The sequence below is a fragment of the Nematolebias whitei genome, chromosome 16 (genome assembly GCF_014905685.2).
Source record: "Nematolebias whitei isolate Nwh7 chromosome 16, NemWhi1, whole genome shotgun sequence".
Classification (NCBI taxonomy): domain Eukaryota; kingdom Metazoa; phylum Chordata; class Actinopteri; order Cyprinodontiformes; family Rivulidae; genus Nematolebias; species Nematolebias whitei.
This window is the reverse complement of record NC_056513.1, coordinates 12819587-12822783: the sequence shown is the minus strand read 5'-3', so window position 1 is coordinate 12822783 and position 3197 is coordinate 12819587.

The following is a 3197-nucleotide window of genomic DNA, read 5'->3' as shown; positions in this document are numbered from 1 at the left end:
TGTCAGAAGACTACGTGCATGCTCCTCCTCTTAGCAAACATCCGACACAAACTTTTATTGTTTTGTTGTTTTGTTTTTTTTAAGCCGACTTTTAAGACCTGCTGGTCCGTTGAAATAGTTTTAGTCATGTTTACACTCTAACCCACCACACGTGGTCATTTACTGTCATCTGAACTAAATCAAGCTGACAACGGACGCACCGGTCGACTGAAATCACAAATTAAAACACGTTTTTATTCTGCTTGGGAACAACTTTCCGTATTTTTTTTTTTTTTTTTTTTTAAACATCCATTTTGTTTATTTTCTACTTGTATGTCGGAGCGTACGTTTAGCCGCTGAAGTCGCCGGACCGTCAAGGTCAAACCCGTCGACGCACATCCTGGTGTCTGAAAGAAATCTTGTGCGGTTTCTGTTTGGAGTTTGTTGAGGAGAAATGTTGTGGCACATCATTTAAGAGCTGATTTGTTTCATTCTCCGTATCCATGACAACCAGACCGAAGACTCAGTGTAAAACTGTAAAAGGTGGTTTTTACCTTCGTGGTCTGATGCCACCGGCAGATGTAACATGTGCAGTATTTCTTTTGGCGTTTTGTTTTTATTTTCTGAGGAGGAAACGAATATTGCACTAAAGTATTGGTGGTGAAAAGAAGTAGAGTAACAGATTAGAGCATCTTGATGTGTGAAGTGATTTGTTTTGTACAATAAGAGCAGAAAGATGTGAAGACATGAAGCTGTTGGCTGTAGGATCTGTTCAGCTGGATTCTCTCCAGATGATTTTAAAGGAAGCGCACAGTATTCTACAAACACTGATCGTTTTATCATAATGGAGGTTCACGCTGTGGTACTCCCCTCCCCCCCCCATTTTAAACCTCAAATTATTTCTTTATAACATGAAAGTCAGTTTCTGTAACATTTAGGTGAACAAAACTGACAGAAACTGGTCATGAAGCTTTATTTTCCATCAGTTTGATTAGTTTTGTTCCCTCAGAGTGACCAGTGTGTTTCTACAGAGTGCTTCTAGTTCTCACACTCCACTGTATCACCCCCCCGAGTGTTTTAAATGAACCTGGAACTGACAAACCAAAACCGTATCTGAAGGAGACCTTAAAGATGTTTTTGGACGTTTGTCTGCAATATGCTGTTCAGCCACTAGATGTCACCAAATCCTCCAAAAAAAGCACATTGGAATTAGGCCTGTCACAATAAACAATAAATCAATTAATCGCATGATAAATAAAAATTATCAACCTCATTTTCATTTATCGGCTTTATTGTTTCTTCATGTCTCTCTTTCTACTGAAGACACTGGATGACAAAAGGCTCAAGTCCGGTGCTCCTCACTGACCCCTCACTTCCTCTTTTTTCTCTTTAAAATCCGTTTCAATGATCCAAAAATGCGTTTTTGATCATTGAAAGCAGCTAACCTGAGAAGCTAAGCTACGAGCTAAGCTAACAGGCCGACGTCGGGGATAAAAACCTCCGTCTTGTCGAAGCTCCAAAATTCACAGTTGAAACCCGTGCCTTCTCTGCAAAAAAGTTGAGAACTTGTTTACTGATTTTTTTTAAATTAAAAGCTTTATTTGACAAATGCTATGCTAAAGAGCTCAAACCACTCAGAGCCATTTTGAGAACTGAAAAATAGAAGCGACAGAGCCCATGTCACGTCAAGGGGCCTCCCTCCCATTTATCTTAGAGACACGCTGCTCACTCCCTCACTATCCATCCTTTGGCTTATACAGGCTTATACTGCTATCCGGTGGTCAAAAATGGTACTACACCCAAAACAAATCAACCAACATTTCTTCTTAAATTTGACAATAATTACTAATTATTGTCAAATTTCAAACAATATTATCGTTTATCGCAATAATTTCTGGAACAATTAATCGCCCAGCAAAATCTGTTATTGTGACGGGCCTAATTGGAATTTCTGCCAAAAACAAGAGGCTCAAAACAAACTATCCGTTAAATCAAACTTGGATAAATTAATCAGCTTTAGTGTTGAATATTGTGATATCAGCTGCAATAAATCCAGTTTTCGTCATCAAACCTTCACACGGCTCTTCATTCAGAGGAGCGGGAGTCCATCTGATTACCAGATTTATGTGTGGCAGTAATTTGCAATACGGTAGTCCCTCGCTACTTCGCAGTTCGACGTTCGCAGACTCGCTCTTCCACGGTTTTTCAAAGTAAGAGTGGGCATGACACACAATTGGCTTATTGATGGATGAGCCGCACGAGCGGCATGGATTGTTTATTTAAAATAAATAATTTTGAATGATTTAGCACCTGCTAACTCATTAGGTGCAGGGAGAAGCTCCTCCTGCAGCTTGTCATGATCTCCACTCTGCCACCTGCGGCTCTCTGCCACACCCACATTTCTCCTCCGGCTGAAGCAGCTTTGTGAAGTGTTAACCCTTTGCTGTCCTGCTGCGCTTCTCTACAACTTAAACTTAAAACAGTATTTAAATTTAAATTGTTTATTTACACTGAAGGAGGGAAATTGGAGTGGAACTTGGACTACTGTATCCCTACTTTACGGTTTTCGCTTATCGCAGGGGGTAGACCTGTCGCGATAAACACTAAATCAATTAACCGCACGATAAATGAAAATTATCAACCTCGTTTTCATTTATCGGCTTTATCGTTTCTTTGTGTCTCTCTCTTTCTACTGAAGACGTGGCTCAACTCCGGTACTCTTCACTGACCCCTCCATTTCTCTTTATAATTTGTTTTAACCGTCCAAAATCGCGTTCTTGGATCGTTAAAAGCAGCTAAACTGAGAAGCTAAGCTAACGGCCCATCCTCGGGAATAAACCTCCGTCTTGTCGAGCTCCAAATTTCACAGTTGAAACTCGTGCCTTTGTGTAAAAAGTTGTTTCTCTGCAAAAAGAAGCTGAGAACTTAAAAAAAAACCCAAAAAGGTCCATGCTCAATAATCCAGGTATATAATCCAACATTTTTCAGTCAGGTCATCTGGAGAGTTTCTTTTTTTTTTTTCCTGAAATATTTCACCTTCCATCCAGAAGACTTCATCAGTCAAGGAAACACACAACACAAAACTGATTCTCCCCACAAACAGCTTACTCCAAAGTGTAACAAACCAGTTATGTTGGTGCTAAGATGGTGTCTTTGGCACGCCCCCTCCTCCGCCCCAAGCTGAGAACTTGTTTACTGAATTTTTTTAATTAAAAGCT